This window comes from Triticum aestivum, chromosome 1B (assembly GCF_018294505.1).
Source record: "Triticum aestivum cultivar Chinese Spring chromosome 1B, IWGSC CS RefSeq v2.1, whole genome shotgun sequence".
In the NCBI taxonomy this organism is placed as follows: domain Eukaryota; kingdom Viridiplantae; phylum Streptophyta; class Magnoliopsida; order Poales; family Poaceae; genus Triticum; species Triticum aestivum.
This window is the reverse complement of record NC_057795.1, coordinates 601,063,755-601,074,559: the sequence shown is the minus strand read 5'-3', so window position 1 is coordinate 601,074,559 and position 10,805 is coordinate 601,063,755.

Here is a 10,805-nt window from a genome sequence, read left to right as displayed (position 1 = left end):
GCCCTCCGGGATAGGTGGCCCCACCCGGTGGACCCGCGGGACCCTTCCGGTGGTCCCGGTACAATACCGGGTGACCCCGAAACTTTCCCGATGGCCGAAACAACACTTCCTATATAGTTTTCTTTTCCTACGGACCATTCCGGAACTCCTCGTGACGTCCGGGATCTCATCCGGGACTCCGAACAACATTCGGTTTGCTGCATACTCATATTCATACAACCCTAGCGTCACCGAACCTTAAGTGTGTAGACCCTACGGGTTCGGGAGACATGCAGACATGACCGAGACAGTTCTCCGGTCAATAACCAACAGTGGGTCTGGATACCCATGTTGGCTCCCACATACTCCTCGATGATCTCATCGGATGAACCACGATGTCGAGGGTTCAAGCAACCCCGTATACTATTCCCTTTGTCAGACGGTATGTTACTTGCCCGAGACTCGATCGTCGGTATCCCAATACCTCGTTCAGTCTCGTTACCGGCAAGTCACTTTACTCGTACCGCAATGCATGATCCCGTGACCAGACACTTGGTTACTTTGAGCTCATTATGATGATGCACTACCGAGTGGGCCCAGTGATACCTCTTCGTAACACGGAGTGACAAATCCCAGTCTCGATCCGTGTCAACCCAACAGACACTTTCGGAGATACCTGTAGTGCACCTTTATAGTCACCCAGTAACGTTGTGACGTTTGGTACACCCAAAGCACTCTTATGGTATCCGGGAGTTACACGATCTCATGGTCTAAGGAAGAGATATTTGACATTGGAAAAGCTCTAGCAAAATGAACTACACGATCTTGTGCTATGCTTAGGAATGGGTCTTGTCCATCACATCATTCTCCTAATGATGTGATCCCGTTGTCAATGACATCTAATGTCCATAGTCAGGAAACCATGACTATCTGTTGACCAACGAGCTAGTCAACTAGAGGCTTACTAGGGACGTATTGTGGTCTATGTATTCACACGTGTATTACGATTTCCGGATAATACAATTATAGCATGAATAAAAGACAATTATCATGAACAAGGAAATATAATGATAATCCTTTTATTATTGCCTCTAGGGCATATTTCCAACACAATCCACCCCCCCTGGGGGCCTATATAAAGGAGGGGGGTGGGAGGGCAGCCGCACCCTGAGTCTTGGCGCCTCCCTCCCCCTGCTACACCTCTTCATCCTCCCATAGTTGCTTGGGGAAGCCCTGCCGGAGTCCTGCTGCATCCACCACAACGCCGTCGTGCTGCTGGATCTTCATCAACCTCTCCTTCCCCCTTGCTGGATCAAGAAGGAGGAGACGTCATCCGCTCCGTACGTGTGTTGAACGCGGAGGTGCTGTCCGTTCGGCACTTGGTCATCGGTGATTTGGATCACGGCGAGTACGACTCCATCGTCCCCGTTCTCTTGAACGCTTCCGCTCGCGATGTACAAAGGTATGTAGATGCACTCCTATCACTCGTTTCTTAGATGAACTCATAGATGGATCTTGGTGAAACCGTAGGAATTTTTTTATTTTCTGCAACGTTCCCCAACAGTGGCATCATGAGCTAGGTCTATGCGTAGTTCTGTATTGCACGAGTAGAACACAAATTTATTGTGGGCGTAGATCTTGTCAACTTGCTTGCCGCTACTAGTCTTTTCTTGCTTCAGCGGTATTGTGGGATGAAGCGGCCCGGACCGACCTTACACGTACGCTTACGTGAGACAGGTTCCACCGACTGACATGCACTAGTTGCATAAGGTGGCTAGCGGGTGTCTGTCTCTCCTACTTTAGTTGGAGCGGATTCGATGGAAAGGGTCCTTATGAAGGGTAAATAGAAGTTGACAAAATCACGTTGTGGTTATTCGTAGGTAAGAAAACGTTCTTGCTAGAACCCAAGTGCAGCCACGTAAAAGATGCAACAACAATTAGAGGACGTCTAACTTGTTTTTGCAGCAATTGTCATGTGATGTGATATGGCCAGAAGTTGTGATGTATGATGAATGATATATATTGTGATGTATGAGATCATGTTCTTGTAATAGGAATCACGACTTGCATGTCGATGAGTATGACAACCGGCAGGAGCCATAGGAGTTGTCTTTATTTTTTGTATGACCTGCGTGTCATTGAAGAACGCCATGTAAATTACTTTACTTTGTTGCTAAACGCATTAGCCATAGAAGTAGAAGTATTCGTTGGCGTGACAACTTCATGAAGACACAATGATGGAGATCATGGTATCATGCCGGTGACAAAGATGACCATGGAGTCCCGAAGATGGAGATCGAAGGAGCTATATGATATTGGCCATATCATGTCACTACTTTATATAATTGCATGTGATGTTTATTATGTTTATGCATCTTGTTTACTTAGAACGACGGTAGTAAATAATATGATCCCTTATAACAATTTCAAGAAAGTGTTCTCCCCTAACTGTGCGCTGTTGCTAAAGTTCGTCGTTTCGAAGCACCACGTGATGATCGGGTGTGATAGATTCTTATGTTCACATACAACGGGTGTAAGACAGTTTTACACATGCAAAACACTTAGGGTTAACTTGACGAGCCTAGCATGTACAGACATGGCCTTGGAACACAGAGACCGAAAGGTCGAACATTAGTCGTATGGAAGATACGATCAACATGGAGATGTTCACCGATGATGACTAGTCCGTCTCACGTGATGATCGGACACGGCCTAGTCGACTCGGATCGTGTAACACTTAGATGACTAGAGGGATGTCTAATCTGAGTGGGAGTTCATTAAATAACCTAATTAGATGAACTTAATTATCATGAACTTAGTATTAACCTTTGCAAATATGTCTTGTAGATCAAATGGCCAACACTCATGTCAACATGAACTTCAACGCGTTCCTAGAGAAAACCAAGCTGAAAGATGATGGCAGCAACTATACGGATTGGGTCTGGAACCTAAGGATCATCCTCATAGCTGCCAAGAAAGCATATGTCCTAGAAGAACCGCTAGGTGAAGCACCCATCCCAGAGATCCAAGACGTTATGAACGCTTGACAGTCACGTGCTGATGATTACTCCCTCGTTCAGTGCGGCATGCTTTACAGCTTAGAACCGGGGCTCCAAAAGCGTTTTTAGAAACACGGAGCATATGAGATGTTCGAGGAGATGAAAATGGTTTTCCAAGCTCATGCCCGGGTCGAGAGATATGAAGTCTCCGACAAGTTCTATAGTTGTAAGATGGAGGAAAACAGTTCTGTCAGTGAGCATATACTCAAAATGTCTGGGTTGCACAACCGCTTGTACCAGCTGGACATTAACCTCCCGGACGAGGTGGTCATTGATAGAATCCTTCAGTCGCTCCCACCAAGCTACAAGAGCTTTGTGTTGAACTACAATATGCAGGGGATGGTGAAAACTATTCCTGAAGTATTTTCAATGCTGAAGTTAGCAGAGGTAGAAATCAAGAAAGAACATCAAGTGTTGACGGTCAATAAAACCACCAAGTTCAAGAAGGGCAAGGGTAAGAAGAACTTGAAGAAGGACGGCAAAGATGTTGCCATGCCCGGTAAGCCAGTTGCCGGGAAGAAGTCAAAGAATGGACCCAAGCCTGAGACTGAGTGCTTTTATTGCAAAGGGAGGGTCACTGAAGCGGAACTGCCCCAAATACTTAGCGGACAAGAAGGCCGGAAACATTAAAGGTATATGTGGTATACATGTAATTGATGTGTACCTTACCAGTACTCGTAGTAACTCCTGGGTATTTGATACCGGTGCCGTTGCTCATATTTGTAACTCACAGCAGGAGCTGCGGAATAAGCGGAGACTGGCGAAGGACGAGGTGACGATGCGCGTCGGGAATGGTTCCAAGGTCGATGTGATCGCCGTCGGCACGCTGCCTCTATATTTACCTACGGGGTTAGTTATGAACCTCAATAATTGTTATTTAGTGCCAAGTTTGAGCATGAACATTGTATCTGGATCTCGTTTAATACGAGATGGCTACTCATTTAAATCCGAGAATAATGGTTGTTCTATTTATATGAGAGATATGTTTTATGGTCATGCCCCGATGGTCAATGGTTTATTCTTAATGAATCTCAAACGTAATGTTACACATATTCATAATGTGAATACCAAAAGATGTAAAGTTGATAACGATAGTCCCACATACTTGTGGCACTGCCGTCTTGGTCACATTGGTGTCAAGCGCATGAAGAAGCTCCATGCTGATGGACTTTTAGAGTCTCTCGATTATGAATCATTTGACACATGCGAACCATGCCTCATGGGCAAAATGACCAAGACTCCGTTCTCTGGAACAATGGAGCGAGCAACCAATTTATTGGAAATCATGCATACCGATGTGTGCGGTCCAATGAGCGTTGAGGCTCGCCGAGGATATCGTTATGTTCTCACTCTCACTGATGACTTGAGTAGATATGGGTATGTCTACTTGATGAAACACAAGTCTGAGACCTTTGAAAAGTTCAAGGAATTTCAGAATGAGGTAGAGAATCAACGTGACCGAAAGATAAAGTTCCTACGATCAGATCGTGGAGGAGAATACTTAAGTCACGGATTTGGTACACACTGAAAGAAATGTGGAATCATTTCACAACTCACGCCGCCTGGAACACCTCAGCGTAACGGTGTGTCCGAACGTCGTAATCGCACTCTATTGGATATGGTGCGGTCTATGATGTCTCTTACCGATTTACCGCTATCATTTTGGGGATACGCTCTAGAGACAGCTACATTCACTTTAAATAGGGCACCGTCTAAATCCGTTGAGACGACACCGTATGAATTATGGTTTGGGAAGAAACCTAAGCTATCGTTTCTAAAAGTTTGGGGATGCGATGCTTATGTCAAGAAACTTCAACCAGAAAAGCTCGAACCCAAGTCGGAAAAATGCGACTTCATAGGATACCCTAAGGAAACCATTGGGTATACCTTCTACTTAAGATCCGAGGGCAAGATCTTTGTTGCCAAGAATGGATCCTTTCTGGAAAAAGAGTTTCTCTCGAAAGAAGTAAGTGGGAGGAAAGTAGAACTCGATGAAGTACCACCTCTTGAACCGGAAAGTAGTGCAGCTCAGGAAAATGTTCCTGTGGTTCCTACACCAACTGGAGAGGAAATTAATGATGATGATCAAGGTACTTCGGATCAAGTTACTACTGAACTTCTTAGGTCCACAAGGACACATTCCACACCAGAGTGGTATGGCAACCCTGTCCTGGAAATCATGTTGTTAGACAACGGTGAACCTTCAAACTATGAAGAAGCGATGGTGGGCCCAGATTCCAACAAATGGCTTGAAGCCATGCAATCCGAGATAGAATCCATGTATGAAAGCAAAGTATGGACTTTGACAGACTTGCCCGATGATCGGCGAGTGATAGAAAACAAATGGATCTTTAAGAAGAAGACAGACGCGGATGGTAATATTACTATCTATAAAGCTCGACTTGTCGCTAAGGGTTATCGGCAAGTTCAAGGGGTTGACTACGATGAGACTTTCTCTCCCGTAGCGAAGCTGAAGTCCGTCCGAATCATGTTAGCAATTGCCGCATACTATGATTATGAGATATGGCAGATGGACGTCAAAACGGCATTCCTTAACGGGCATCTTAAGGAAGAACTGTATCTGATGCAGTCGGAGGGTTTTGTCGATCCTAAGAACGCTAACAAAGTATGCAAGCTCCAGCGCTCCATTTATGGGCTGGTGCAAGCATCTCAGAGTTGGAACATTCGCTTTGATGAGATGATCAAAGCATTTGGGTTTATGCAGAATTATGGAGAAGCCTGCGTTTACAAGAAAGTGAGTGGGAGCTCTATAGCATTTCTCATATTATATGTAGACGACATACTCTTGATGGGAAATGATATAGAACTTTTGGACAGCATTAAGGCCTACTTGAATAAGTGTTTTTCAATGAAGGACCTTGGAGAAGCTGCTTACATATTAGGCATCAAGATCTATAGGGATAGATCGAGACACCTCATAGGTCTTTCACAAAGCACATACCTTGATAAGATTTTGAAGAAGTTCAAAATGGAACAATCCAAGAAAGGGTTCTTGCCTATATTACAAGGTGTGAGATTGAGCTCGGCTCAATGCCCGGCCACGGCAAAAGATAAAGAAGAGATGAGTGTCATCCCCTATGCTTCAGCCATAGGATCTATTATGTATGCCATGCTGTGTACCAGACCTGATGTAAACCTTGCTGTAAGTTTGGTAGGAAGGTACCAAAGTAATCCTGGCAAGGAACACTGGACAGCGGTCAAGAATATACTGAAGTGCCTGAAAAGGACAAAGGACATGTTTCTCATTTATGGAGGTGACAAAGAGCTCGTCGTAAAGGGTTACGTTGACGCTAGCTTCGACACAGATCTGGATGACTCTAAGTCACAAACCGGATACGTGTATATGTTAAATGGTGGAGCAGTAAGCTGGTGCAGCTGCAAGCAGAGCGTCGTGGCGGGATCTACATGTAAAGCGGAGTACATGGCATTCTCGGAGGCAGCGCATGAAGCAATTTGGGTGAAGGAGTTCATTACCGACTTAGGAGTCATACCCAATGCGTTGGGGCCGATCAAACTCTTCTGTGACAACACTGGAGCTATTGCCCTTGCCAAGGATCCCAGGTTTCACAAGAAGACCAGGCACATCAAGCTTCATTTCAAATCCATCCGTGAAAATGTTCAAGATGGAGACATAGATATTTGCAAAGTACATACGGATATGAATGTCGTAGATCCATTGACTAAACCTCTTTCGCGAGCAAAACAAGATCAACGCCAGAACTCTATGGGTGTTCGATTGATCACAATGTAACTAGATTATTGACTCTAGGGCAAGTGGGAGACTGTTGGAAATATGCCCTAGAGGCAATAATAAAAGGATTATTATTATATTTCCTTGTTCATGATAATTGTCTTTATTCATGCTATAATTGTATTATCCGGAAATCGTAATACACGTGTGAATACATAGACCATAATATGTCCCTAGTAAGCCTCTAGTTGACTAGCTCGTTGATCAACAGATAGTCATGGTCTCCTGACTATGGACATTAGATGTCGTTGATAACGGGATCACATCATTAGGAGAATGATGTGATGGACAAGACCCAATCCTAAGCATAGCACAAGATCGTTTAGTTCGTTTTGCTAGAGCTTTTCCAATGTCAAGTATCTTTTCCTTAGACCATGAGATCGTGTAACTCCCGGATACCGTAGGAGTGCTTTGGGTGTACCAAACGTCGCAACGTAACTGGGTGACTATAAAGGTACACTACAGGTATCTCTGAAAGTGTCTGTTGGGTTGACACGGATCGAGACTGGGATTTGTCACTCCGTATGACGGAGAGGTATCTCTGGGCCCACTCGGTAATGCATCATCATAATGAGCTCAAAGTGACCAAGTGTTTCGTCACGGGATCATGCATTACGGTACGAGTAAAGTGACTTGCGGGTAACGAGACTAAACGAGGTATTGGGATTCCGACGATCGAGTCTCGGGCAAGTAACGTACTGTTTGACAAAGGGAATAGTATACGGGGTTGATTGAATCCTCGACATCGTGGTTCATCCGATGAGATGATCGAGGAGCATGTGGGAGCCAACATGGGTATCCAGATCCCGCTGTTGGTTATTGACCGGAGAGCCGTCTCGGTCATGTCTGCATGTCTCCCGAACCCGTAGGGTCTACACACTTAAGGTTCGGTGACACTAGGGTTGTATGAATATGAGTATGCAGCAAACCGAAAGTTGTTTGGAGTCCCGAATGAGATCCCGGACGTCACGAGGAGTTCCGGAATGGTCCGGAGGTAAAGAATTATATATAGGAAGTGCTGTTTCGGCCATCGAGAAAGTTTCGGGGTCACCCGGTATTGTACCGGGACCACCGGAAGGGTCCCGGGGGTCCACCGGGTGGGGCCACCTATCCCGGAGGGCCCCGTGGGCTGAAGTGGGAGGGGAACCAGCCCCTGGTGGGCTGGTGCGCCCCCCTTTGGGCTCCCCTCCTGCGCCTAGGGATGGAAACCCTAGGGTGGGGGGCGCACCACTTGCCTTGGGGTGCACTCCACCCCCTGGCCGCCGCCCCCCTTGGGAGATTCAATCTCCAGGGCCGGTGCCCGCCCCCTCCTGGGGTCCTATATAAAGGAGGGGGGAGCGAGGGCAGCCGCACCCTGAGTCTTGGCGCCTCCCTCCCCCTGCTACACCTCTTCCTCCTCCCACAGTTGCTTGGCGAAGCCCTGCCGGAGTCCTGTTGCATCCACCACCACGCCGTCATGCTGCTGGATCTTCATCAACCTCTCCTTACCCCTTGCTGGATCAAGAAGGAGGAGACGTCAAACGCTCCGTACGTGTGTTGAGCGCGGAGGTGCTGTCCGTTCGGCACTTGGTCATCGGTGATTTGGATCACGGCGAGTACGACTCCATCATCCCTGTTCTCTTGAACGCTTCCGCTCGCGATCTACAAAGGTATGTAGATGCACTCCTATCACTCGTTGCTTAGATGAACTCATAGATGGATCTTGGTGAAACTGTAGGAAAAAATTTATTTTCTGCAACGTTCCCCAACATCTACAACTCAAGTATTTTATTCAATAGGCTCCGAGGAGCGAGATATTACAAACTTGGGTCTCATGACCCAACATTCAGAGCATACAAGTCAAAAGCACAAACGGAAGCTTAACATGTCTAAGTACAGACATCTACAAATGAAAAAGGATGAGAAGCCTGACTATCTACCAGATCCTGCTGAGGGCACACGATCGTAGTTGAGGTAACAAGCTAAACGTCGAAGCCCACGCGGAACTACTAGCGAGACTGAAGTCTCTCTACAAAACATAAAATAGGAAAACGTGAGTACAAATGTACCCAGGAAGACTTACATCAGAACTAACTACATATGCATCATTATCAACAAAGGGGGTGGTGGAGTTTAACTGGAGCAAGCCAGCTTTGACTCGGTGGCTATCCTGAACTACGACTGCAAGTAACTCTTTGAGGTGGCGCACACGAGTCCACATATTCACCACTTCAATAAACCACTATGGATCTGCTCGCGTATCCCTACGAGAACGCCATCCATAGCACTCACGCTTATCTTGCGCATTTTAGAGTATCCACTTTCACTTGTCTATGAACTGTACAGGCAACCCAGAAGTCCTTTTCCGCGGACACGGCTATTCGAATAGATGATGTTAACCCTGCAGGGGTGTACTTCTTCACACATGCTCTCGCCACTTACCACCATGTACACGTCATGTATCTCGGCAACCTTCAAGCGGAAGCCTAGCAAGGGAGTCGGCCACGACCTGACTAACCACACAAGTCTCTAGTCCAGGTTTATCGCCTATTCGGGTTCCATCCGCAAGGAGATCCAGTCGGGGTGTCACTCACGGCCCCAAACGATGTGAGCAGGGTTCCCAAGCCCACCATCCGGGTGCCACTTGGTACACCGTGCCACTGCACCTAGTCTGTCCCAAGCCCACCTGTACCAGGTGCCACGTGGTAGACTACTAGCACTACCTACAAACACCAGAAACTAGTTGCAACTCCTGGACAGAGATCAAGTTGATTAATAATTCGAGAGGGGCACTTAAGCATTCCAATGCGTGGTAGTAGCTGTTCATGGATCACAAACACAGAACTCAGTTCCTGAGGACGGCTTCAATAAGACAACCCACCATGTACTCCTACATGGCCTCTCACTGCTACCTTTACCAAATCGTGTTCACACACTTAGCTCACACACAGTAGTACATGTTCACAACATTCCAATTCATCTGTGATGAATCAGACCTGACTCAACTCTAAGCAGTAGCAGGCATGACAAACAAGCATGAATGAGTAGGCACAACAGGGCTCAAACAACTCCTACTCATGCTAGTGGGTTTCATCTATTTACTGTGGCAATGACAGGTCATGCAAAGGAAAGGGGTTCAACTACCGCAGCATGTAACGCATGTATTCTGGTTGTCCTAATGCAGTAAAAGAGAGCAGAAGTGAGAGAGTGGGATTGTATCGGAATGAACAAGGGGGTTTTGCTTGCCTGGCACTTCTGAATATAGTATAGCTCTTCATCGGTATCATCGAACTCATCGTCGAAACCACGTTCATCGAGAGGGGACAATTACCGGCAACAGAGAAGGAAACTCAATCAATGCAATGCACAACATGATGCATGCTCATGACATGGAAATATGAGTGTGTTGGCCTAATGCAACTACAACCAGATGGGTTTAAGTTATTTTGAACCCAAGGTTCAAGTTCAAACTCAAACTATGAATTTACAAAGTGCATTATCATGTTTTCATATAAACATCAGGTTTAAGTTGCTTTAACATGCATGAAACCAGTGCAGATGGATAGATTGGATTTTTTGATCATTTTCATATATAACTTATTTCATTATGAGTTATAGATTAATTTCTATGATTTTTAGAAGTTTTGAGTATTTTCTGAAATTCTTAAATCATTTCCTGATTTATTTTAATTCCAGAAATACTTTACTGCGTCAGTATGACGCCTGTGTGATGTCAGCAAGTCAACAAGGTTGACCAGCATCAAACCTGACGCGTGGGACCCATGTGTCAGCTGCACAGCGGTTTAACAAAGCTTAATTGACCTAATTAATTAGTTAGCCAGGTTAATTAAACATTAGGGCCCACCTGTCAGTGACACTACTTGTTGGTTAGCAAGGTGATTAGGCCCTAATGACCGGCCTCGCCGACAGTTAACAGCCGATGACCACTGGGCACGGCGGAGAGGCGCCAGAAGGCCATGGGAGCGGCGGGGAAGGGCACCGGGGCGTAGCCCATG